The 27,331-nt window shown below is 45.7% G+C and overlaps 1 protein-coding gene across 1 annotated transcript in view; it reads left to right on the top strand.

Annotated features, from left to right (window-relative positions):
* The window catches only part of phf5a (PHD finger protein 5A), a 48,281-nt gene that overhangs the window by 11,514 nt on the left and 9,436 nt on the right, over nt 1-27,331 (top strand). The gene's annotated exons all lie outside the window — the stretch shown is intronic.

Below are 27,331 nucleotides of genomic sequence, written 5' to 3'. Positions count from 1 at the left end.
GAAGCAGAGACAGAGTTTACAGGAAGGGAGCCATTGCCAGGTCTGTTCTACCTCTGTCATGTAACCTGTGTCAGTTGTGATCTTCTCCCCCACCCCCTCCCCGCCGTATGGCTGGCTGAAACTCTCCTCCTTTTCCAGGACGCTGCTTGCTAGCTGCTTTCTGACCAGACTGATGCCTGGGATGGCAGGAATGACATATGAGGAGAGATTGAGTCGATTAGGCTTATATTTGCTAGAGTTTAGAAGAATGAGAGGGGATCTCATTGAAACTTATAAAATTCTAACAGGACTAGACAGACTAGATGCAGGAAGCATGTTCCCGATGGCGGGGGAGTCCAGAACCAGGGGTCACAGTCTAAAGATAAGGGGTAAGCCATTTAGGACTGAGATGAGGAGGAATTTCTTCACCCAGAGAGTGGTGAACCTGTGGAATTCTCTACCACAGAAGGCAGTTGAGGCCAATTCATTAAATATATTCAAGGAGTTGGATATATTTCTTGAGGCTAAAGGGATCAAGGGACATGGGGAGAAGGCAGGGACAGGGTACTGAATTTGGATGATCAGCCATGATCTTATTGAATGGCGGAGTGGGCTCGAGGGGCCGAATGGCATACTCCTGCTCCTATATTCTATGTTTCTTTCTACCCTTTACAAACTCCAACTAATCCAGAGCGTTGGTGCCCACACCCTATTCTATACCAAGCCCTGCTCACCTATCACACTGTTGCTCGCCATCCATTGACTCTCGTGTTTCTGCACGTTGACGTCAGAACTCTCGTTTACAATTGTTTTTCTCTCTCGTGGCTTTGCTCCCCCTGACCTCTACATCCTCCTTTTGATGAGGTAGAAATAAGTAGTCCTGGTAATGTCTCTCTTACTGTAACTGTTTCTCTGCTTCTTGCCCACTTCCCAATTATTTGGTGTTGCAGTCTCCATCTTCATTTGTATTGACTCTCTCCCATTACAGGAAACTTTGTGCTATCCGGCACCGACGGGACCGAGCTGTTGCCGTCCCATCAAAACTGCCGGACAAACCAGCGCTAATGTTGAAACATACGGAGATTTTGAGCTCCGTATCTGGCAACAAACCCTGTTGCTTGCTTCTAAACAGTCGGCTGTACCTTGCACGCGTCTCTGTAGCTTAGCAACAGCTTCAGCGAGACCTTGCAGAGCTTGACTGTTGAGAAAAAAGCAACGAAAAGAAAAAAAAACTAACGAAACTGCTCCTGATTTTTGCCGGTGGCTTGAGCATTCCGGACAGTTAACCTCCGGATAATACAAAGTTTCCTGTATATTGAGGGGTGGTGGGTGGGGGGGGGGGGAGTGCAAGAAAATAGGGAACAGGAGCAGAGGACCAAAGAATTGGGGCACTAAGTGGCTGGCTTTGGGTTAGAAAAATTGTGAACCGCAGTGGCCTCAAACACAGAACCGTAAGTCAGTAACAGGAGCTCCGGGAAAGCACATCAGTTCACATTGGTTTTCCAACTCTGTTCTGCTGTACCTCCCCCATGACCCTCCTTCCGCTCTACCATCGGTGGCAGTGCCTGCAGCCATTAGGCCCAGCACTCTGGAGCTCTCCTCCTAAACCCCTCTACTTTATTGCATCTTTTACCATCTTCAAAAGCTTCCTCAAAGCCGACTTGCTTAATTAACCATGCTTTCAGCCAAGCCCCCCCCCCCAAACACTTCCTCATATTGCTCAGTGTCTGTCTCCTTCTTTCTTCTGTCCAGGTAAAACATCTTGGAGCTTTCACAATATATTTATTTAAAAAAGTACCTTCATTCTTCTAGATGATTTTAAATTTATATACTTTAATATTGACTCGCCAACCAACAGAAATAGATATTCCTGATTTACTTAGCAAAACCCGTCAAAAAAAATTTAGCACCTCAGTCAGATCTCTTCGTAACCGTCTCTGTTTTAATGGTGTCCTATAAAGGTTGTTTATTGCAATAGTTCCTGGTTTACAGTGTTAATTACATTTGTTGTAGAATGTACACCCGGCGTTTTAGCTGGGGCTGCAAAGAGCTGACTTTGCTCAACCTGTCTTTTATTTCCACGGTGAGTTGCAGCTCTGGCTGATTCCCTGGCGTTAATTATTTTTTTTGAAGTATTTGTGAAGTCCCATCGTTTATTTTTCAGGAGAAAAATTATGACCAGGGCTGCACGGTTAATGTTTTTAAAAAAAAAACTAAAAAAAAACAGCACAGGACGATGATTGCTTATTTGCCACCAGCACTTCAAACTGTCTGTGGAGCAGCTTGCTTACTTGTCGTTTTTCTTAACATTTTTTAGCAGTTTCCTGGGACTTCATCATTGGCTCCTTTCAGCCCTGCATGGTCCATCTGCCACCTTTTTTGCCGTGTCATTTAATTAGATAAAATTACTCCTGGGAGCTAGTTGCTAGGAGGGATAGTATAAGTTATATAGATGGGAGCAGGAAGTTGCAAAGAGTCATAGACAGACTCGGTGAGTGGGCAAAACTATGGCAGATGGAGTTTAACGTGGGCAAGTGTGAGATCATCTACTTTGGATCCAAGAAAGATACATCAGAGTATTTTGTAAATGGTGACAAGCTAGGATCTGTAGAGGAACAGAGATATTTGGGACTCCAAGTACACAAATCACTTAAATATTAGAAACCTAGAAGATAGGAGCAGGAGTAGGCCATTCGGCCCCTCGAGCCTGCTCTGCTATTCAATGCGATCATGGCTGATCATCCAAACTCAGTACCCTGTCCCTGCCTTCTCTCCATATCCCTTGATCCCTTTAGCCTTAAGAAATATATCCAACTCCTTCTTGAATATATTTAATGAATTGGCCTCTACTGCCTTCTTTGGCAGAGAATTCCACAGGTTCACCACTCTCTGGGTGAAGAAATTCCTCCTCATCTCTGTCCTAAATGGCCTACCCCTTATCCTTAGACTGTGACCCCTGGTTCTGGACTCCCCCGCCATCGGGAACATCCTTCCAGCATCTAGTCTGTCTAATCCTGTTAGAATTTTATAAGTTTCAATGAGATCCCCTCTCATTCTTCTAAACTCCAGCAAATACAAGCCCAATCGACCCAATCTCTCCTCATATGTCATTCCTGCCATCCCAGGTGTCAGTCTGGTGAATCTTCGCTGCACTCCCTCCATGGCAAGAACATCCTTAGATAAGGCGACCAAAACTGCACACAATACTCAAGGTGTGGTCTCACCAAGGCCCTGTACAACTGCAGCAAGACATCCTTGCTCCTGTACTTGAATCCTCTCGCTACGAAGGCCAACATACCATTTGCCTTCTTAACCGCCTGCTGCACCTGCATGCTTACTTTCAGCGACTGGTGCACAAGGGCACCCAGGTCTCGTTGCACTTCCCCTTCTCCCAATCTATTGCCATTTAGATAATAATCTGCCTTCCTGTTTTTGACACCAAAGTGGATAACCTCGCATTTATCCACGTTCTATTGCATCTGCCATGCTTTTGCCCAATCACCCAACCTGTCCAAATGATACTGGAGTTTCTCGGCATCCTCCTCACAGCACACACGCCCACCCAGCTTTGTGTCATCTGCAAACTTGGGAGATATTACATCTAGTTCCCTCGTCCAGATCATTAATATATATTGTGAATAGCTGGGGTGCAAGGACCGATCCCTGCGGTACCCCACTAGTCACTGCCTGCCACTCGGGAAGCCTTGGAGGGGGTACATCATTCATTCATTCACTGATTCCAACGTGGGATGGATTTGTGAAAAGTAGGTCTTGCCTGACGAACTTGATTGAATTTTTTTAAGAGGTGACTAAAGTAGTGGACAGGGGAATGTGTATGGATGTTATTTATATGGACTTCCAGAAGGCATTTCATAAAGTCCCTCCTAAAGAGACTGTTAACTAAGGTTGAAGCTCACGGAATTGAGGGCAAATTATTGACCTGGTTAGGAGATTGGCTGAGCGGCAGGAGACAGAGAGTGGGGATAATGGGCAGGTTCTCTAATTGGCAGGAGGTGACTAGTGGTGTCCCACAGATGTTGGGGCCTCAACTATTCACTCTATTTATTAACAATTTAGATGTTGGCTTAGAAAGTCATATACAGGAAACTTTCTGGTATCCGGCACTGACGGGACCGAGCTGGTGCCGTACCATCAAAACTGCCGTAGAAAGCAGCGCTAATGTTAAAACATACGGAGCTTTTGAGCTCCATGTGAATCAACAAACCCTGTAACAGCTTCAAAACAGTCGGCCGCAGCTTAAAAGCGTCTCTGTAGCTAAGCAACGGCTTCAGCTAGACCTTGCAGAGCCTGACTGGGAAATAAAAAGCAACGAGAAGTAAAAAAACTTATAGGAAACGGCTCCTGAATTTTGCTGGTAGATAGAGCTTCCCGGACATTTAACCTCCGGTTAAACGAAAGTTTCCTGTATCCAAGTTTGCTGATGACACAAAGATAAGCCGGGGTTGTAGACTGTGCAGATGGAAGCATAAAATTACAAAGGGATATTGATAGATTCAGTGAATGGGCAAAACTATGGCAAATGGATTTCAACGTAGGCAAATGTGAGGTCGTCCACTTTGGACCCAAAAAGGATTGAACAGGGTACTTTGTAAATAGTGGAAAACTAAGATCAGTGGAGATCCAAAGAGACTTGGGGGGTTCAGGTACATAAATCATTAAAATATCATGAACAGGTACAGAAATATAATCAAAAAAGCTAATGGAATGCTGGCCTTTATATCTAGAGGACTAGAATACAAGGGGGTAGAAGTTATGCTACAGCTACATAAAGCCCTGGTTAGACCACACCTGGAGCACTGGGAGCAGTTCTGGGCCCCACACCTTAGGAAGGATAGATTGGCCTTGGAGGGAGTGCAGCGTAGGTTTACCAGAATGATACCCGGACGCCAAGGGTTAAATTACGAGGAGAGATTACACAAACTAGGGTTGTATTCCCTGGAATTTAGAAGGTTATGGGGTGACCTGATCGAAGTTTTCAAGATATTAAGGGGACATGATAGAGCAGATAGAGAGAAACTATTTCTGCTGGTTGGGGAGTCTAGGACTAGGGGGCAGAGTCTAAAAATTAGAGCCAGACCTTTCAGGAGTTAATTGGGAAGCACTTCTACACACAACGGGTGGTAGAAGTTTGGAACTCTCTTCCGCAAACGACAATTGATGCTGGATCAATTGTTAATTTTAAATCTGAGATTGATAGATTTTTGTTAACCAAAGGTATTAAGGGATATGGGGCAAAGGCGGGTATATGGAGTTAGGTGGCAGATCGGTCATGATCTCATTGAATGGCGGAGCAGGCTCGAGGGGCTAGTTAAAACATGAGAACAGGTTGCATAAACCTGGCTTGTATTCCCTTGAGTATAGACGATTGAAGGATGATCTGATCAAGCTGTTTAAAATGATGAGAGGATTCGCTAGGGTAGAAAAAGAAATTATTTCCTCTGGTGGGTAATTCAAGAACGAGGGGACATAATCTTAAAATTAGAGCTCGGCCATTTGGGAGGGAAATCAGGAAGCACTTTTCATACAAAGGTTAGTAGAACTCTGGAGTTTTCTGTCCCAAAAGCCTGTGGATGTTGGGTCAATTGTACCTTTCAAGACTGGAATCAATAACAGTTTTGTTAGATGAGGATTTATTTTTTATTCGTTCATGGGATGTGGGCATTGCTGGCAAGACCAGCATTTATTGCCCAACCCTAATTGCCCTTGAGAAGGTGGTGGTGAGCCGCCTTGAACCGCTGCAGTCTGTGGTGAAGGTACTCCCGCAGTGCTGTTAGAGGGTTTCCAGGATTTTGACACCGCGACAATGAAGGAACGGCGATATATTTCCAAGTCAGGGTGGTGTGTAACTTGATGGGGAACTTGCAGATGATTGTGTTCCCATGCGCCTGCTGCCCTTGTCCTTCTAGGTGGTAGAGGTCACAGGTTTAGGAGGTACTGCCGAAGAAGCCTTGACGAGTTGCTGCAGTGCATCTTGTAGATGGTACACACTGCAGCCACAGTGCGCCTGTGGTGGAGGGAGTGAATGTTTAAGGTGGTGGATGGGGTGTCAATCAAGCGGGTTGCTTTGTCTTAAATGGTGTCGAGCTTCTTGTGTTGTTGGAGCTGCACTGATCCAGGCAAGTGTAGAGTATTCCACCACACTCCTGACTTGTGCCTTGTAGATGGTGGAAAGGCTTGTCGTCCAGGTCTTGTTGCATGCGGGCATGGACTGATTCATTATCTGAGGAGTGAATGGCACTGAACACTGTGCAGCTATCAGCGAACATCCCCATTTCTGAACTAATGTTGGAGGGAAGGTCATTGATGAAGCAGCTGAAGATGGTTGGGCCTAGGGCACTGCCCTAAGGAACTCCTGCAGCAATGACCTTCAACCACCACAACCATCTTCCTTTGTGCTAGGTATGACTCTAGCCAGTGGAGTTTCCCACCCTGATTCCCATTGGCTTCAGTTTTACTAGGGCTCCTTGATGCCACACTCAGTCAAATGCTGCCTTGATGTCAAGGGCAGTCACTCTTCCCTCACCTCTGGAAATCAGCTCTTTTGTCCATGTTTGGATCAAGGCTGGAATGAGGTCTGGAGCCGAGTGGTCCTGGCGAAACCCAAACTGAGCATCGGTGAGCAGGCTGTCGGTGAGTAAGTGCCACTTGATAGCACTGTCGACGACGCCTTCCATCACTTTGCTGATGATTGAGAATAGACTGATGGGGCGGTAATTGGATAGATTGGATTTGTCCTGCTTTTTGTGGACAGGACATACCTGGGCAGTTTTCCACATTGTCGGATAGATGCCAGTGTTGTAGCTATACTGGAACAGCTTAGCTAGAGGCGTGGCTAGTTCTGGAGCACAAGTCTTCACGCCAGCCAGGATGTTGTCGGGACCCTTAGCCTTTGCTCCATATCGAGGGATATGGAGCAACAGCAGGTAAATGGAGGTGAGGTTCAGATCAACCATGATCTAATTGAATGGTGGAGCAGGCTTGAGAGGCTGAATGGCCTCCTTCTTGCTTCTATGGGGTGGGGGTGCGGATTGGGAGTTTTTAACACTCTAAACTCTGAGTCAGATTCCCACTCCAGGACTACAGCAAATAATTTATCTTGATGTTTTGGTGCAGTACTTCAGCAGTGTTGCACTGTTGGAGGCGCTGTCCTTCAGATGAGATGTTCAACAGAGGCCCAATCTGCCTGTTGCAGTTGTTTAGGTGAATGTTGAAGATTCTACAGCACTATTTGTAGACTAGCAGAGTACTCTCCTGGCATGCCAGCCAAATTCCATCGATCAACACCGCCAAAAACAGATGAACTGGTTATTAAATCTATTGTGCATTGCGACTGCTACATTCACCTATGTAACGGTAACTGGACTCCGAAGTAATTCACTGTGCGGTACTTTGGGAAGTTTCTGCGAAATGTGAGATGGTGCTGTATAAATGCAAGTCTTTCTTCTTTGGACCTAATCCTGTATTGCATTTTACGGGGAAAAAGAATGTCATCTGACTGAACTGGCTCTTGCCGAGTATAGTTACACAGGTAGTGTCAGCTGTGGCTCAGTGGGTAGCACTCTCGCCTCTGAGTCAGAAGATTCAAAGTTCAGGCACAAAAATCTAGGCTGACACTCCAGTGCAGTGCTGAGGGAGTGCTGCACTGTCGGAGGGGCCGTCTTTCAGATGAGACGTTAAATCGAGGCCCCGTCTGCTCTCTCAGGTGGACGTAAAAGATCCCATGAGACACTATATCGAAGAAGAGCAGGGGAGTTATCCCCAGTGTCCTGGCCAATATTTATCCCTCCATCAACATCACTAAAACAGATTATCTGGTCATTATCACATTGCTGTTTGTGGGAGCTTGCTGTGCATAAATTGACTGCCGCGTTTCCTACATTACAACGGCGACTACACTTCAAAATTGGCTGTAAAGCCCTTTGGGACGTCCTGAGGTGGTGAAAGGCGCTATATAAATGCAAGTCTCTTTTTCTCTGATACCTCACCTGAAGTGATTGTTGTTCACAGCTGAATCCTGACAGTTGCCGGGTGATTCAAGCACAGAGGGGCACAGATTCCCAACCCGCTACTTCCCCCTGCCCCCTTCTCCGTATACACAGATGCACACTTTCCATCCAGGTTCATGGGATTGTGACCAGGAGTTAGCATTCTATTGATGTTGTCACTGTGACTTGAAAAGATAATTACAGTATTGTAATTGGAATTATTTATTATACTAGTCGATCTCCTCCTGTGGTGTTTCACACAGGGAGTCAAGCCAAATGTAGCCTTCATGTGAAGCAGTCATGCATTCTACTGTTTTTATATTTCTTTTAGAAATTCCTATCGCCACATATATACAGGAAACTCATTTATCCGGCACCAACGGGACCGGCGTGGTGCCGGTTTATCAAAAAGTCCGGATTACAGAGAGGTATAGTAAAAGGTACGAGAGCCCCGTACATGGCCACAGATCCAGGCTTCCCTGTTGCTTAGCAACAGGTGCAGGAACCCAGGCCACAAGATCCAGGCATCCCTGTTGCTTAGCAACAGGTGCAGGAACCCCGGTTACACAGCCACAGATCCAGGAACGGCCACTAATATGAAGTAAAACTTAACTGAACCTACTCCTGAATTTTGCCGGTTAACAGAGATTTCCGGTTATTTAGGTGCCGGTAAATCGAGAGTTTCCTGTAATGGAAATTGTCTGTGAACTAGTAATGACACCCTCCTGCCAGGTGTGGTGCTGCAGCACCTCCATAGTGGAGAAGCGTGTATTGACAGCGCAACAGGTTTACACAGGCACACATTTATCATGGTAAAAGTTGACCAGCAGTGCATGCAGATACAAGATATTTAATATATTGTATAGATTGGACCAATATGCTGTAGGAAAAGTCAGACTTGTGGTTCTTGTGTAGCACTCTTAATTCATGATCAGTAGCTGTCCCCACCAGTGATTGGACTATAAGATCCGTACCTCACCTTCGTTCAAAAATACAACCCAAGATTGGAAGGACAAAATCTGTACTCTAATTGTACTACTTTTGACAAGTTCAGGTGGATATTGTGAAGTGCCTTCGGCTGTCTAGGCCCTAAGCTCTGGAATTCCCTCCCTAAATCTCTCGACCTCTCTCCTCCATTTAAGACGCTCCTTAAAACCTACCTCATTCCCCAAGCTTTTAGTCACCTGTCCTAATACAGGAAACTTTCTGGTATCCGGCACGGACAGGACCGACGTGTTGCCGGTTCATCAACAATTCCGGATAACCGAACGCTATAGTAAAAGATACGGAGCTCAGAGCTCCGTATAAAGCAACAAACCCTTTAGCAACAGCTTCAGAACAATCGGCACAAGTTGCAAGCGTCTCTAGCTTAGTAACAGCTTCAGCTACACCCTTGCACAGCAACAAATGGAGTAAAAAAAGTAATAAAAGTTACCTGAACCGACTCCTGAATTTTGCCGGTGTAGAGGGGCCGGTTAATCGAAAGTTTCCTGTATCTCCTTATGTGACTCGTCAAAGTTTGTCTGAAAATGCTCCTGTGAAGGTAATATAATCGTAAGTTGTTGTTGAACACTCCCCACAAGCTTGGAACTTGACTAAATTCCTAGTAACAGCACTGATTTATACAGTTGGATGTGGCCTATAGAGTAATGTTATTTTACCTGTTCTGCTGTTACAGAAAAAAACAGCCAAGGACATTCCCAGAACCTACAGCATAATCTCAAGAAAGTAAAGGAACTGTTCATCAAGCTTTCATGTTTTTTTTTTTTCCTTTTTCTTTTATCCATTCTTTCCTGTCCCCTCTCATTTTCCTTCTTGTAAGAATGGATCGGACCAGAAATGACTATTATGGCGCATCTGACTGGCCAGAGTTCAAAAACAGAATATATCGTTCACTCCCTAATATCTCTCAGTTGATTTTCTTGCTAAATGCCTACCCAATTTCCTCATAGAATTACTGGTGTTACCAGCCTCATACCTCCCTGGACAGACCATCCCAAACACTCGTATTACATACCTAACAGGGAAAGGTAACAGGGGCCTTATCCCTCCAAAGCATTCTGTGACTACCAGAACAGGGAGAGAGAGAAATTGGCACACGGTTAGCCTCACACTTGTTAGCAACTGGTTCCTTAGTGATGGGGAAAGGACCTGGACTCGGGTTGTCCTGTTGAGGAATGACAAGGGTCCAAGCCTAAATGGATGGAGATGACGCTTTTTTTACGAGCAATGACGGACAGGTAAACATCCTCTGGTCCACCCAGCCTGTCCCACACAGTTGCGATACCTTGTGTATCACAATATATACTCCCCACCCCATCCGGAGCCATGTGATCTCCTGGGAGAGGCAAAAACCCCAGGCCAATTTGGGAGGGGGGTCGGGGAATCCGGGAAATTCCTCTCCGACCCATCCAGGCGTTTGAAACTAGCCCAGGAGCTCGCTCTGACCTGAATTCCCTGCAGTACCCACCTTCTGTAAGAGGTGATCTCCGCCCCAGCCAGAAACAGGTCCAGCTCTCGCTTGAAGGAATTCAGCGAATCCGCATCCAATTTAAATTGCTTGGGGAAATGAGTTTTAATTTGCTTTAGTATCAGATCTGTTGTTTAGTGTGAATTGGCATGTGTTTTTATAGTTATTCTCTGCATGTGTACTCCTCAGCAGTGTGAGATTTGTCACATAAGAGGACTATTGACGCTCATAGCTGCAGCTCCAAAATAGTTGGCATAGAAGCTTGCTTTTTTTTTTGCACTCTTGAAGACACTGGGCTGCCACCAGGAGGCACTGGCCACTCTCCACTCACCCAAGTGCTCATTCCTGGAAGTGTGAGCCTAGATGAGTTTTGGTAGCTTGTGGAAGGCATTGCAGCGGTACTCAATCCTGTCTTGAGTTGAAGTCACTGGATCATGATTTAAGAGCAAGTGCCACGACACTTTTTTTGGGAGGGTTTTTCCCTATTCCCAGCATTGATCCCAGTTGTAGCGCCAATCCCACCATCCCAGCGAACTCAACACGGGATCAAGCTTGGAACCTTCCTGGTCGGCATGGCTCCCTGATTTCAATGCTTTAGTACGGATGATTGGTAGTAGCCGAGACATTCCTTTTTACCAACCTTCTCCAAGTAACCTTATAATCTCATAGGGTCTGTGTCCACTCTTGAGCATGTAGTCTAAGCTAACTTCAATGCTACACTGGAGGTGCCATCTTTCAGATGAGACATTAAACTAAGGTCCCATTTGTCCTCACGGCTGGACATAAAAGATCCCATGGCTCTATTCAGAGAAGAGCAGGAGAGACCTTCCGGTGTCCTGGCCAACATTTATGCCTCAAACAACACTGTTTTTAAAAATCCCACAGATTATCTGTTCATTCATCTTGCTGTTTGTGGGACCTTGCTGTGTGCAAATTGCTTGCTCTGTTGACCTACATTACAACAGTTTAAAAGTAATTTATTGGCTGCGAAGTGCTTTGGGACATCATGAGGATGTGAAAGGCGCTATATAAATGTAAGTTTGCCCTTCGTTTCTCCCTCCCTTCCCCCCACCATTGTCGAAAGAAATAGGCTGGCAACCTGCTTTAGCCTCTCTGTATTTGATTATTCGATGGTGAGAGTGTGCTCCAGTTTCCATATTGTGCAGAGCAGAGAGGGAGGGAAACATACTGAAAATTGGACCTAAAAGGTCTTTTTTTTTGTGAAGTATTACAAGTCGCTAAAGTTCAGTGAATGAAAACAAAACTTTATTCAAGCCAGCAATGTTCTTATTTTTCTAAGTTCCTTCATCTAATTACTACACAGAAAGCTCGATTCACTGCTTCCTGTACCACAGCCAGATAGATTACCATTTCCCTCTAAAGATGCAATTGAAGCTCAGGCTGACTTTGTGGAAAAACTGGGCTGCATTCCACCGTTGAAACATAAATCTGTGGGGATTGAGTCCGTCCCTGAGTAAATGTTCCTTTTGGAAGTGAGCATTGGCATTGGTTGGCACGCAGTCTGCCTGGGGGTATCTGCGCCATGGGAATCCAGGCTATAAGGACGGTCTCACGGGCTGAGGATACAGGCCGGCTTTTCTGTTTTTGTAGATGCAGAAGAAAAGAGCTGACCTTAGTTGGATCAGACTGTAGCATTTCCTCTGTGTCCCTTTTATCTTCTATCAACCATTGGCTCCTCTCCCATCTCGTGCTGCAACCCCCTGACCTCACAAACTACTGATGCAGGTACAGCTTTCTGCCCGTCAAGCTCAAGGTCACTTTTATTTTTGTATACTGCGCCGCCGCACCCCATTCTGCTGTCTCTCTTTTTATCCCTCTTAATCTTTACCCTCACACTGTCTACATTTGTCAACTGTTTGTATTTTTCATATCTTAATAGCAGTTAACCATTCCCCATGCTGTCTAGTGTAGGGAAAAACAGCTCTACGAAGCGGAGTGTTTTCACACACGGGTAAAAAATGGTATAGGTTCGACTTCACTGCTGCAGTCTCTGGCAAATGAGGCCGAACCGGTCTGCTGCAACCTTCTGATCAATGTAAGAGAAGTTAACCTCGCTGCTTGCAGCTGTCTCTGTTTGCAGTGGTTCACGACAGAGGCAAGTTTACACTGGAAGGGAAAATTGGAGGGCCAATTGTGCCCCCTTGTACAGGAAACTTTTTTTTATCCGGGACCGACGTGCCGGTTCATCAAAAATTCCGGATAACCGAAAGCTATCGTAAAAGATACGGAGCTGAGAGCTCCGTATAAAGCAACAAACCCTGTTGCTCAGCAACAGGTTCAGAACAATGGCCAAAAGTTCCAAGCGTCTCTGTAGCTTAGCAACAGCTGCAGCCACACCCTTGCACAGCAACAGATGGAGGAAGGCAAGTAATAAAACTTACCTGAACCTACTCCTGAATTTTGCCGGTTAACCAAGATTTCCGGTTATTTAGGTGCCGGTAAATCGAAAGTTTCCTGTATATCCGTCTCGCAGGTATTTTTTTTGTTGGGAAAGGATGAAAGACCTAAATCAGATGGAAGTGACTTCAAAATGGAAGGGAAAGGTCCAAAAGCCCGCGACTCCCTTGCTTTCATGAGATTCGTAACAAAATAGACGAGTTAATGGCACAAATAACTACATATGGGTATGATCTTGTGGCCATTACAGAAACATGGCTGCAGGGTGACAATGCCTGGGAATTAAACATACCAGGTTATTTAACGATCAGGAAGGACAGGCAGGAAGGAAGGGGAGGTGGGGTGGCTATGTTAATAAAGGAAGGAATCACTGTAATACAGAGAAATGATATTGGGTCAAAAGATCTGGATAATGAAACAGTTTGGGTGGAGGTAAGGAATAATAAGGGGAAAAAAACACTAGTGGGCGTAGTCTATAGGCCTCCGAACAGTGGCAACTCTGTCGGACTGAGTATCAATCAGGAAATAGTTGTGGCTTGTAATAAGGGAACATCTATAATTATGGGGGATTTTAACTATCATATTAATTGGACAAATCAAATTGGGCAGGGCTGCCTTGAGGATGAGTTCATTGAGTGTATTAGGGATGGGTTTCTTGAGCAGTATGTAACTGAACCGACCAGGGGGCAAGCAACCTTAGATCTGGTCCTGTGTAACGAGACAGGCTTAATTAAAAATGTCCTAGTAAAGGATCCCCTTGGAATGAGTGACCATAACATGGTTGAATTCCATATTCAATTAGAGGGTGAGAAGGTTGGATCTCAAACAAGCGTGCTAAACTTGAATAAAGGAGACTATGAAGGTATGAGAGCGGAATTGAGTAGAGTGGATTGGGAAAATAGATTAAAGGGTAAGACAATACATGATCAGTGGTGTACATTTAAGGAGTTATTTTACAACTTCCAAAAAATATATATTCCACTGAGAAGAAAAGGGTGTAAAAGAAAAGACAGCCATCCGTGGTTAAGTAAAGAATTAAGGATAGTATTCGACTAAAAACAAGGGCATATAAGGTAGCCAAATCTAGTGGGAGGATAGAGGATTGGGAAAACTTTAAAAGACAGCAAAAAATAACAAAAAGATTGATTAAGAAAGGGAAGATAGATTATGAAAGTAAATTAGCAAAAAATATAAAAACAGATAGTAAGAGTTTTTATAGTTTTATAAAAAGAAAAAGGGTGGCTATAGTAAATGTTGGTCCCTTAGAGGATGAGACCGGGAAATTAATGGTGGGAAATATGGAGATGGCAAAAACACAATGAATATTTTACATCAGTCTTTACAGTAGAAGACACTTAAGAATATCCCAACACTGGACAAACAGGGGGCTATAGGGGGGGAGGAGCTAAACACGATCAAAATCACTAAGGAAGTGGTACTCGGTAAAATAATGGGACTCAAGGCGGATAAATCACCTGGACCTGATGGCTTACATCCTAGGGTCTTGAGGGAAGTGGCGGTAGGGATTGTGGATGCATTGGTAATAATTTTCCAAAACTCCCTGGACTCGGCAAAGGTCCCGGCAGACTGGAAAACTGCAAATGTAACACCCTTATTTAAAAAGGGCAGTAGACAGAAGGCTGGAAACTATAGACTGGTTAGCCTAACATCTGTGGTAGGTAAAATTTTGGAGTCCATTATTAAGGAGACAGTAACAGGACATTTGGATAATCATAATTTAATAGGACAAAGTCAGCATGGTTTTATGAAGGGGAAGTCATGTTTGACAAATTTGCTGGAGTTCTTTGAGGAAGTAACATATAGGGTGGATAAAGGGGAACCAGTGGACGTAGTGTATTTAGACTTCCAAAAGGCATTTGACAAGGTGCCACACAAAAGATTATTGCTTAAGATAAAAAATCACGGGATTGGGGGTAATATTCTGGCATGGATAGAGGATTGGCTATCTAACAGAAGGCAGAGAGTTGGGATAAATGGTTCATTCTCAGACTGGCAATCAGTAACTAGTGGTGTTCCGCAGGGGTCAGTGCTGGGTCCCCAACTCTTTACAATCTATATTAACGATTTGGAGGAGGGGACCGAGTGTAACATATCAAAGTTTGCAGATGATACTAAGATGGGAGGGAAAGTAGTGAGTGAGGAGGACATAAAAAACCTGCAAGGGGACATAGACAGGCTAAGTAAGTGGGCTGAGATTTGGCAGATGGAATACAATACTGGAAAGTGTGAGGTTATGCACTTTGGCAGGAAAAATCGTAGAGCAAGTTATTATCTTAATGGCAAGAAACTGGAAAGTACTGAAGTACAAAGGGATCTGGGGGTCCTGGTGCACGAAACTCAAAAGGTTAGTATGCAGGTGCAGCAAGTGATTAAGAAGGCCAATGGAATGTTGGCTTTCATTGCTAGGGGGATAGAATATAAAAATAGGGAGGTATTGCTTCAGTTGTACAAGGTATTGGTGAGACCGCACCTGGAATGCTGCGTACAGTTTTGGTGTCCATACTTAAGAAAGGACATACTTGCTCTCGAGTCAGTACAAAGAAGGTTCACTCGGTTAATCCCGGGGATGAGGGGATGGACATATGAGGAGAGGTTGAGTAGATTGGGACTCTACTCATTGGAGTTCAGAAGAATGAGAGGCGATCTTATTGAAACATAAGATTGTGAAGGGGTTGGATCGGGTGGATGCAGGGAAGATGTTCCCGATGATGGGTGAAACTAGAACTAGGGGGCATAGTCTTAGAATAAGGGGCTGCTCTTTCAAAACTGAGATGAGGAGGAACTACTTCACTCAGAGGGTGGTAGGTCCATGGAATATGCTGCCCCAAAAAGCTGTAGAAGCTACATCATTACATAAATTTAAAACAGAAATAGACAGTTTCCTAGAAGTAAAGGGAATTAAAGGTTACGGGGAGCGGGCAGGAATTTGGACATGAGTCTAGGTTCGGATCGGTCATGGCCCTGTGGGTAGCGGAGCGGGCCCAGGGGCCGTGTAGCCTGATCCTGCTCCTAGTTCGTGTGTCTAATTCTGTTAGATTCAGGAGATGGTTCTGTGACAGTGGATTGGCGGTTAGGATCAGATCAGCCTTGATCTTATTGAATGGCGGAGCAGGCTCGAGGGGCCGATTGGCCTACTCCTGCTCCTATTTCTTATGTTCTATGTTAGATTCCATCGCAAGAGACTTGGAGCAACAGGTGCACCATCTTAGCTTTTGTGTGGAACTTGAGTGGTGCAGGTCATCGGTGGAGTCAGCCGTTTCTCTGGTTCCTAGTTTGAGCTACTTGTGCACTAAATGGAGACGCATTGGGTTTTAACTTTCTTAAAACTTATGTGGATTTTTAGAATGCGCGTCTAGCGGATTTCCAGAAGCACGACTCACTAAAATACTGAAATTACAGCTGGCAAACGCATGTTAATTCCTCCAGGGCAGAGTATGATACAGAAAAGAAAATTGCACTTGTCTCGTGCTTTTCACATCTTCAGGATGTCCCAGAGTGCTTCACAGCCAATGAATTGGTTTTTTGAACTGCGCTGTTGATGAGCACGGCAGCCACTTTGCACACAGCGAGGTCCCACAAACATAATGAGATGAATGACCATTTAATTTGTTTTGGTTGAGGGAAGAATGTTGGCCAGGACACCAGGCAACTCCTCTTCGAATAGTGCCATTTGATCCTTTTACAATCCCCTGAACAGGCAGATAGGGTTTAGCCTCTCATCCAAAAGGCAACACATCCAACAATGCAGCAATGGGAGGGGAGGGCGAAGAAAAAACGGCTTGTGCAAGGGTGGGGTGGGGGGGGGTGCTGACACTGCAGATGCTGGAAACACACGGCAGCATCTACAGAAGGAACAGATGACATAATATGTGCTGTGGACCCTTCACCAGAATGAGAGGATATTGCAAATGCACAACATTTAAGAAGTGAACAGGAGAAAAGAGAGGCAAAAACACATGCACGTAAGAGCACACTCACACATATATAAAGTCTCTCTCTCTCTCTGAGTACAAAGAAATAGAATGACCTATAAAGTGCTTAAGTTATAGCAGGAGACGGTTAAGTGGCAGAAGTGATTTAGCATGAGTCCACAGGAGGCAATAAAGGGCGAAATAAAAGACATCTACGAGAGGGAGAACGTCTTGATTACCTGAAGGAGGTTAGGGCTGAGGCAGGTAGAAATTTAAGCACAAAAAAAAAACTGTAAAGGAGAGCGGGCTTCATGAGCTTTGCAGCAGAGAAAGCAGGTTGACACCTTGCAGCGCAGTGTTCCGACGGAGGGCCTGCTCAAGGTTATGTGATCTTGGGGTTAACTTTCATTTGAAATACTCTTGGAAGGGAGTATTAGTGCACAAGTGCCTCTTGTGAAGAATTGGCTCTTCTTCATTTTGAAAGGAACATTCGTTTTCAAAAGCAAACTAGCGCACCTCTAAACCTGTGCAGGATGTGCCGGTGAGTTCTGAAGTGTTCTGTTTGTACAGCGATGCCGGTGATGGAAAGAGCTGTACTCTGGCCAGCTGTGGAAATCCTTGGAATGCAGTAATGGAAAATTCCACTCATCTTTAGGTGGAGGAGCTGATGTTTGATTTTTATTTATAATCAATTTTCAGAAACACTGTCCAGCTGACTAGCAGAATGTTAGGAAACTATTGTTATAGAGACATAGAGTTATACAGCACAGAAAGAGGCCCTTCGGTCCATTGTGTCTGCGCTGGCCATCAAGCCCTGTCTATTCTAATCCCATTTTCCAGCACTTGGTCCGTAGCCTTGTATGCTATGGCGTTTCAAGTGCTCATCTAAATGTTTCTTGAATGTTGTGAGGGTTCCTGCCTCTACCACTCTTTCAGGCAGTGAGTTCCAGATTCCAACCACCCTCTGGGTGAAAAAGTTTTTCCTCAAATCCCCTCTAAACCTCCTGCCCCTTACCTTGAAACTATGCCCCCTGGTTATTGACCCCTCTACTAAGGGGAAAAGTTCCTTTCCATCTACCCTATCTATGCCCCTCATAATTTTGTACACCTCAATCAGGTCCCCCCTCAGCCTTCTCTGCTCCTAAGGAAAACAACCCCAGCCTGTCCAGTCTCTCTCCATAGCTGAAGTGCTTCAGCCCAGGTAACATTCTGGTGAATCTCCTCTGCACCCTCTCCAATGCAATCACATCCTTCCTATAGTGTGGCGACCAGAACTGCACACAGTATTCCAGCTGTGGCTTAACTAGCGTTTTGTACAGCTCCATCATAACCTCCCTGCTCTTGCCTTCATTAGCCGAGGCATAGAATATAAGTATCCCATATGCCTTTTTAACAACCTTATCTACCTGTCCTGCTGCCTTCAGGGATATCTATGTACATGCACACCAAGGTCCCTCTGATCCTCTGTCCTTCCTCGGGTCCTACCATTCATTGTGTATTCCCTTGCCTTGTTAGTCCTCCAAAAATGGAACACCTCACACTTTTCAGGGTTAAATTCCATTTGCCACTGTTCTGCCCATCTGACCAACCCATCTATATCGTCCTGTAGCCTGAGGCTTCCCTCCTCGCTATTTACCACTCCCACCAATTTTCGTGTCATCTGCGAACTTACTGATCATACCTCCTACATTCATATCTAAATCATTAATGTACACTACAAACAGCACGGGTCCCAGCACCGATCCCTGCGGTACACCACTGGACACAGGCTTCCAGTCACAAAAACAACCTTCGACCATCACCCTCTGCCTCCTGCCACTAAGCCAATTTTGGATCCAATGTGCCAAATTGCCCTGGATCCCATGGGCTCTTACCTTCTTGACCAGTCTCCCATGCGGGACTTTGTCAAAAGCCTTACTGAAGTCCATGTAGACTACATCAACTGCACTACCCTCATCCACACACCTAGTCACCCCCTCGAAAAATTCATTCAAATTGGTCAGACATGATCTCCCCCTGACAAAGCCATGCTGACTATCCTTGATTAATCCTTGCCTCTCCTAGTGGAGACTAATTCTGTCCCTCAGAATTTTTTTCCAATAATTCCCCTACCACTGATGTTAGGCTCACTGGCCTGGTTTATCCCTACTACCCTTCTTTAATAATGGTACTACGTTAGCTGCCCTCCAGTCCTCTGGCACCTCCCCTGTGGCCAGAGTGGTTCTGAAAATTTGTGTCGGAGCCCCTGCAACCTCCTCCCTTGCCTCACACAGCAGCCTGGGATACATCCCGTCAGGGCCTGGGGATTTGTCCACTTTTAAGCCTGCTAAAACCGCTAGTACCTCCTCCCTCTCAATGCTAATTTGTTCAAGTATATCACAATCCCCCTGCTTGATTTCTATGCCTACATCGTCCTTCTCCATAGTGAACACAGATGCAAAATATTCATTTAAAACCTCGCCTACATCTTCCGGCTCTACACACAGATTGCCATTTGGTCCCTAATGGGCCCTACTCTTTCCCTGGTTATCCTCTTGCCCTTAATATACTTACAAAACACCTTGGGATTTTCCTTTATTTTGCCCGCCAGTGTTTTTTCATGCCCCCTCTTTGCTCTCCTAATTTCTTTTTTAAGTACCCCCCTGCACTTTCTATACTCCTCTAGGGCTTCCACTGTTTTTAGTCCTTTGTATCTTCCAAAAGCCTCCCTTTTTTTCCTAATCCATTCTTGTATATCCCTTGACATCCAGGGTTCCCGGGACTTGTTGGTCCCACCCTTGACCTTTACGGGAACATGTTGGCGCTGTACTCTCTCTCTTTCAAGATCTGTTGCAGTGTTTGATCTTTGTTGATGTCTTTTTGTAATCTTTCTCCATTTAATTCTCTGGATGAGGGGATAAGCAGAGGATCTGCGCCAATGCCTCTGCTGCTCAGAAGTGTTCAAGCCTAACCTAGAGTTACTTTGCAGGCAGTGTTATCTTGGTAACGCAGTTGAGACTGGGAACTCACCACATAGAGAATTACCAGCATAAATCTGCATCCGCTCACTCCATGTGTCTACTTTGTTCAGCAGTAGCATTATTGCCTTTGAGTCAGAAAGCCCCACTCCAGAACTTTAGTGCATAATCGAGGCTGACACTTTAGTGCCACACTGAGGGAGTGCTATATTGTCAGCGGTGCAGTCATTCGGATAAGATGTTAAGCCAAGGCCCCATCTGCATTTTCAGGCCAACATAAAAGATCCCGTGGCACTATTCAAAGAGGAGTTGGGAGTTCTCCCAGTATTCTGTCCAACATTCATCCCTCAGCCAACACGACCAAAAACATATTAGCTGGTCATTTATCTCATTGCTGTTTACGATTTATGACTGTATGGAAATAGTCTTCCTCGTTTGCCTACAGAACCACAGTGACTACACTGAAACGATAATTCGTTGGCAGTGAAGAAATTTGGGACATGTGAAACGTGCTATATAAATGCTCGATGGGCCGGATGGCCTCCTGCGCTGTAAGATTCTGAAACCAGCGAAGGAAGAGCAATTTAGAATTGCACTTTTAGAATTTAAGAGGAAGGAATGACTGTTTAAGGAACAAGTTATTCACTACTTAGGACGCATTTTGGACTTGCCTGAATGGGCTTGTGTCATTGAAATGAGTGTGAATGGTTCCCAGTCTCTGAACAGCATTTTGTTTTGAAATTGAAGTATCTTGAGTTTAAAATCAACAAAACTTTTTAAAACTGCAGAAACTGGAAATCTCAGGCACAAAAAGCTGGAAACACTCAGCAGGTCAGTTAGCACTTGTGGAGTAAGCAGATGAGGTTTTTTTCTATTCGTTCATGGGATGTGGGCGTCGCTGGCGGCCAGCATTTATTACCCATCTCCAATTGCCCTCGAGAAGGTGGTGGTGAGCCGCCTTCCTGAAGCGCTGCAGTCCGTGTGGTGAAGGTGCTCCCACAGTGCTGTTAGGGATTGAGTTCCAGGATTTTCACTCGGCCATGGTGAAGGAATGACGACATACTTCCAAATCAGGATGGTGGGGAACTTGGAGGTGGTGGTGTTCCCATGCACCTGCTGCCCTTGTCCTTCTAAGTGGTCGAAGTCGCAGGTTTGGGAGGTGCTGTCAAAGAATCCTTGGCGAATTGCTGCAGTGCCTCTTGTAGATGGTACACACTGCAGCCACGGTGCGCCGGTGGTGGAGGTAGTGAATGTTTAAGGTGGTGGATGGGGTGCCAATCAAGCGGGCTGATTTGTCCTGGATGTTGTCGAACTTCTTGAGTGTTGTTGGAGCTGCACTCATCTAGGCAAGTGGAGAGTATTCCATCACACGCCTGACTTGTGCCTTGTAGATGATGGAAAGGCTTTGGGGAGTCAGGAGGTGAGACACTCGCCGCAGAATACCCAGCCTCTGACCTGCTCTTGTTGCCACAGTATTTATGTGGCTGGTCCAGTTAAGTTTCTGGTCAATGGTTACCCCCAGGATGTTGATGGTGATGGATTTGGCGATGGTAATGCCGTTGAATTTCATGGGGCAGTGGTTGGACTCTCACTTGTTGGAGCTAGTCATTGCCTGGCACTTGTGTGGCACGAATGTATGTTACCTGCCACTTATCAGCCCAAGCCTGAATGTCGTCCAGGTCTTGCTGCATGTGGGCATGGACTGCTTCATTATCTGAGGAGTTACGAATGGAACTGAACACTGCAATCATCAGCAAACATCCCCACTTCTGACCTTATGATGGAGGGAAGGTCATTGATGAAGCAGCTGAAGATGGTTGGGCCTAGGACACTGCCCTGGGGAACTCCTGCAGCGATGTCCTGGGGCTGAGATGATTGACCTCCAACAACCATCTTCCTTTGTATTAGATATAACTCCAGCCAGTGGAGAGTTTTCCCCATGATTCCCGTTGACTTCAATTTTACCAGGGATCCTTGAAGCCACACTTGGTCAAATGCTGCCTTGATGTCAAGGTCAGTCACTCTCACCTCACCTCTGGAATTCAGCTCTTTTGTCCATGTTTGGACCAAGGCTGTAATGAGGTCTGGAGCCGAGTGGTTTTGGCGGAATCGAAACTGAACATAGGTGAGCAGGTTGTCGGTGAATAAGTGCTGCTTGATAGCACTGTCGATGACGCCGTCCATCACTTGCTGATGATTGAGAGTGGACTGATGGAGGGAAGGTAATTGGCTTGATTGGAGTTGTCCTGCTTTTTGTGGACGGGGCATACCTGGGCAGTTTTCCACATTGTCGAGTAAATGCCAGTGTTGTAGCTGTACTGGAAGAGCTTGGCTAGAGGCGCAGCTAGTTCTGGAGCACAAGTCTTCAGTAAGACAGCCGGGATGTTGTCAGGGCCCACAGCCTTTGCTGTATCCAGTGCGCTCAACCTTTTCTTGATATCACGTGGAGTGAATCAAATTGACTGAAGACTGGCTTCTGTGATGGTGGAGACCTCGGGAGGAGGCCAATATGGATCATCCACTCGGCACTTCTGGCTGAAGATGGTTGCAAACGCTTCAGCCTTGTCTTTTGCACTCACGTGTTGGGCACCATCGTCATTGAGGATGGGGATATTCATGGAGCCTCCTCCTCCCGTTAGTTGTTTAATGGACCACCACCATTCACGAGTGGATGTGGCAGGACTACAGAGCTTTGATCTGATCCTGTTGATTGTGGGATCGCTTAGCTCTGTCTATAGCATGCTGCTTTCGCTGTTTAGCATGCATGTAGTCCTGTGTTGCAGCTTCCCCAGGTTGGTACCTCATTTTTAGGTACACTTGGTGCTGCTCCTGACATGCTCTTCTACACTCCTCATTGAACCAGGGTTGGTCCCCTGGCTTGATGGTTATGGTAGAGTGAGGCATATGCCAGGCCATGAGGTTACAGATTGTGTTGGAATAAAATTCTGCTGCTGCTGATGGCCCACAGCGCCTCATGAATGCCCAGTTTTGAGCTGCTAGATCTGTTCTGAATCTATCCTATTTAGCACGGTGGTAGTGTCACACAACACGGTGGAGGGTGTCCTCAGGTTGAAGACGGGACCTCGTCTCCATGAGGTGGTCACTGTCACTGCTACCTATGCTGCCATGGATAGATGCATCTGCGACAGGTAGATTGGTGAGGACGAGGTCAAGTAGGTTTTTTACCTCGAGTTGGTTCTCTTGCCGCAGGCCCAGTCTGGCAGTTATGTCCTTCAGGACTCGGCCAGCTCGGTCAGTAGTGGTGCTACCGAGCCACTCTTGGTGATGGACATTGAAGTCCCTCACCCAGAGTACATTCTGTGCCCTTGCTAGCCTGGATGCTTCTTCCAAGTGGTGTTCGACATGGAGGAGTACTGATTCATCTGCTGAGGGAGAGCAGGTGGTAATCAGCAGGAGTTTTCCTTGCCCGTACTTGACCTGAAGCCATGAGGCTTCATGGGGTCCGGAGTCAATGTTGAGGACTCCCAGGGCCACTCCCTCCAGACTGTATACCACTGTGCTGCCACCTCTGGTCGGTCTGCCCTGCAGGGATGGTGATGGAGGAGTCTGTGACATTGGCTTAAAGGTATCATTTCCAATTTTGGCGCAAGTCCCCAGATGTTAGTGGGAGGACTTTGCCGGGTGGACTGGGCTGGGTGTGCCGTTTTCGTGTCCGAGGACGGTGCCTAGGTCGGTGGTCGGTGTTCCGTCCAGTTTTATTATTCTTATTATAATAGCAAAATACTGCAGATGTTGGAAATCCGAAATAACAACAGAAAATGCTGGAAAAACTCAGCAGGTCAGGCAACATCCGTGGAGAGAAATTTGAGTTGATGTTTCGGGTCGAACCCTTCTTCAAAACTGGAAAGAAAAGAAACCAGATCGAAGGCAGGGCTGCGATCGGACAAAAGAAGTGAAAGAAACAAAAGAGCTAGACGAGATGGTAATAGGCTGAGATTAGGTGTAAAGTGTACTGGAAGGACATTAGAGACGGGTTTTTATGACCATCTCAATCAAATCAAATCAACTTTTATTGTCATTGTTAGTGCACAAGTGCAGTACAACGAAATGTAGGCTTGCGGCTCCCGAGAGTGTACAATTTGGATTAGGACACTTAAACATTTCAACATACATTTGTACATATATATTAGCATAAATATGACCATAATAAAGTGCATCGGCAGATGTGCAGGCTTTAGTGTTTATTTGTGGAGTTCAGTAGGATGACAGCCCTGGGAAAGAAGCTGTTCCTAAATCTGGTCGTACGGGTGCGAATGCATCTGTAGCGTCTCCCAGATGGTAGGAGGGCGAACAGACTGTGGCTGGGGTGGGTAGGGTCTTTGATGATGGACTGTGCCCTCCGTAGGCAGCGTTTCTGATATATATGTTCTATGGTCGGTAGCCGGGTGCCGGTAATGCGTTGGGCAGTTTTGACTACCCGCTGCAGGGCTTTCCGGTCATGGGAGCTACAGCTGCCGTACCATACCGTGATACAGTTTGTCAGGATGCTCTCTATAGTGCAGCGGTAGAAGTTAGAGAGGATCAGGGGTGACAGATTACATCCCTTCAGCCTCCTCAAGAAATATAGGCGCTGCTGGGCCTTCTTCACCAGAGAGGAGGTGTTGAGGGACCAGGAGAGGTCTTCCGTGATGTGGCCACTAATAGTTCCATTACTGATACTAGCTTTTTATTCCAGATTTATTTATTAAATTTAAATTCCCCAGTTGCCCCCAGCACGGTGGCATAGTGTTTAGCACTGTTGCCTCACAGCGTCAGGGACCCGGGTTCAAATCCGGCCTCGGGTGACTGTCTGTGTGGAGTTTGCACATTCTCCCCGTGTTTGCGTGGGTTTCCTCCGGGTGCTCCGGTTTCCTCCCACAGTCCAAAGATGTGCGGGTTAGGTTGATTGGCCATGATAAAAATTGGCCCTTAGTGTTAGGGGGGATTAAATACGTGGGGTTACGGGGATAGGGCTTGTGTGGGATGGCTGTCGGTGTAGGGACCGGGTGCTAGGGTTTGGATGATCAGCCATGATCTCGTTGAATGGCGGAGCAGGCTCGAGGGGCCGAATGGCCTACTCCTGCTCCTATCTTCTATGTTTCTATGTTTGCTGTGGTGGGATTTGAACTCGTGTCTCCTGATCATTACTCCAGACCTCTGGATTACTCGTCCAGTAACATAACCACTATGCTACTGTTCCCCTCTTTTAATGTTTTAGATGTTCGACCCTTTGTTAGAACTGATGAAGGGTCTACACTGAAACATTAACTCATCTGTTTTCTCGATTAAATGCTGACTGACCTGCTAAGTGTTTCCATCATTTTCTGTTCTTGTTGGTATACTTGTTGAGTGTGGGCGGGACAAATGCACTAATGTTAGCAGGCATTTTAAATTTCATGAGAATTGCATTGTCTTTCAGCTCAACAGAGCCAGTAAGTCATTTGTCCTAGTTACTGAGTTGAAGTTTCCAGTCACAATTCGAGATTTTGGGCACAGTTTGAAGACTTCTCAATTTTGCAAACAATTCTTGATGTGAAAAAAAGATAGCTGCAGAGGCCCAATCCATCTTGAAGCATTGTGCAAGCAAAGGGTGAAGTCTCTCCAGAACATACGAATTAGGAGCAGGAGTCGGCCCCTCGAGCCTGCTCCGCCAGTCAATAAGATCATGGCTGATCTGATTAATCCACATTCCCGCCTACCCCCGATAACCTTTCACCCCCTTGCTTACCAAGAATCTATCTACCTCTGCCTTAAAAATATTCAAAGACTCTGCTTCCACCGCCCTCTGAGGAAGAGAGTTCCAAAGACTCACGACCCTCTGTGAGAAAAAAATTCTCCTCATCTCTCTCTTAAATGGGCGACCCCTTATTTTTAAACAGTGACCCCTAGTTCTAGATTCTCCCACAAGAGGAAACATCCTCTCCACATCCACCCTGTCCAGACCCCTCAGGATCTTATATGTTTCAATCAAGTCACCTCTTGCTCTTTTAAACTCCAGCAGATACAAGCCTAGCCTGTCTCTGGATTCCAAAAGGCCGATTATGGGGCAGGACTTTCATGTGTCTGGGTATGCTAATCACAGCAGGTGCAGGTGAGACTGTCAAAAGGATGTTTGTGTGAATGATGAGGAATATTAAGAATTTTTTTCCCCTTCATTTACCATATCCTTTCCAAAAGTTGCCATGCTACCTTTTTGGGATTGGGTCTCCAATGTTGCATTGTTCCGTTGTGCATTTAACAATTGCACTCTAATCTGTTGTGAGGGAGAGCAGCATCCTTTGAAGTGCTGCAATAGAGCAGCAACTACGAGCAGCACCGCAATAGTTGAATGCAGGCTTCCTCTTCTTTCCATACCGCCCCCCCCCCCACATCACGGAATTCCCCCATGTCTCCGCAGAGGCACGCAGTGGATGTGTCGTAATGGCACGTTTCTTGGCAACCAGAAATGGACACAGTAATCAAGGACTACGCCTAGATTTCTTTTTCATTTTGTGCTTGGCTATTTCAACACAATTCACGGAGTACCCTTCATCTGTTTCTCCTTCCCGTGTGTAGCACTTGACACTTGTGTACGTTACATTTCATCTGCCATTTTCTGCCCATGTACATATTTTATCCAGATCATTGTCGTTTCTGAGCACCCTTCAATTCCACTGCCCCTAGGAGATTGGTGTCCTCTGCAGATTTGACTTTGCTTTGAATTTTGAATCCATGCCATTGAAGCAAATTAGAAACCATAGTGAGTGGTCCCCACACTAGACCCACTGAGTACTCCTCTCCCCTCACTCCATATTAATAAGTACCTGCTTTCTGTCCTTAAGCTAATTTCTTCTCTGTTTCCAAGATTTATCCTAGGTCCCTACAGCTTTAACTTTAATGAATTGCAGGCATTCAGTTTAACTAATCAGATGGCCAAAGATGGAGAGGTCAGAATGGGGAATTTAAAAGCGGCAAGCAACAGGACCACAGCTGATCAGAAAAGCAGTCCCCTGTCTTCCTTGCTGAATACTTAGAGGTTACCATTTTGTGAATGCCTCCATTCTGTCAGCAAGTGTGACCTGAGCTCCCTGTTGCTCAACACTTTAATTCCCTGTTCAACTCCCACTCTGACCTCTGCCGCTGCTGTTCTATGCTGTTCGAGTTAAGCTCAACACGTGCTCAAGGAACAGCACCTTATCTTTCCATATGGAAATCTGTAGCCCTCCAGCCTTAACTTTGTCTTTAATAACTTCAGACCTTAACTATAGCATCCACTTTCTTTGATGGGGATGCTGGCTACATGGAATGAAACTGGGTTGGGGTGGATTGACACTTCGATGGGGACCCTTTCTCAGAATACCTTGTTGCAGAGAAGACAGTGCCCTTGGTGTTGTCTTACTTTTCTACTTTTAATCCTATTACAGATCATTTGTGCAAGTGTGTGATTTCCTTTCACCCCCCCCCCCCCCCCTTCAAAGAAAAAAGCTTGTCTACTTTTTTAAATGCTGTTTATCTGTCATTTCTTCCAGGCCTGACCGGTTCCCTGCACAGATTTTCACCAGTCTGATTGTTTCCTGCATTTCCCTTTTT

The sequence above is a fragment of the Somniosus microcephalus genome, chromosome 28, assembly GCF_052327205.1.
Source record: "Somniosus microcephalus isolate GS21.2 chromosome 28, FLI_Smic_1.0, whole genome shotgun sequence".
Taxonomy (NCBI): Eukaryota; Metazoa; Chordata; class Chondrichthyes; order Squaliformes; family Somniosidae; genus Somniosus; species Somniosus microcephalus.
This window is presented reverse-complemented; position numbering and strand designations above follow the sequence as displayed.